The sequence below is a fragment of the Penaeus monodon genome, chromosome 34, assembly GCF_015228065.2.
Source record: "Penaeus monodon isolate SGIC_2016 chromosome 34, NSTDA_Pmon_1, whole genome shotgun sequence".
Taxonomy (NCBI): Eukaryota; Metazoa; Arthropoda; class Malacostraca; order Decapoda; family Penaeidae; genus Penaeus; species Penaeus monodon.
The window spans coordinates 32,939,141-32,939,344 of record NC_051419.1 but is presented as its reverse complement, the minus strand read 5'-3'; positions in this window follow the sequence as shown (position 1 = coordinate 32,939,344).

Below are 204 nucleotides of genomic sequence, written 5' to 3'. Positions count from 1 at the left end.
CATGTATGAAAGTATATATGAATTCACACTAATCTGTACATATTGTGACCAAAAACATCAAGCAATGACACCTACGTGCCAGTGCTATTCCTGTATCAAATATTTGCTCTCCGGCAGCAATTTGTTTCAGTAGCATAAAACATGAATGACTAGTTCCTAATTTGGTTCTATTTCTCAATATCAAATTTTGGTGTTAATTTCCTC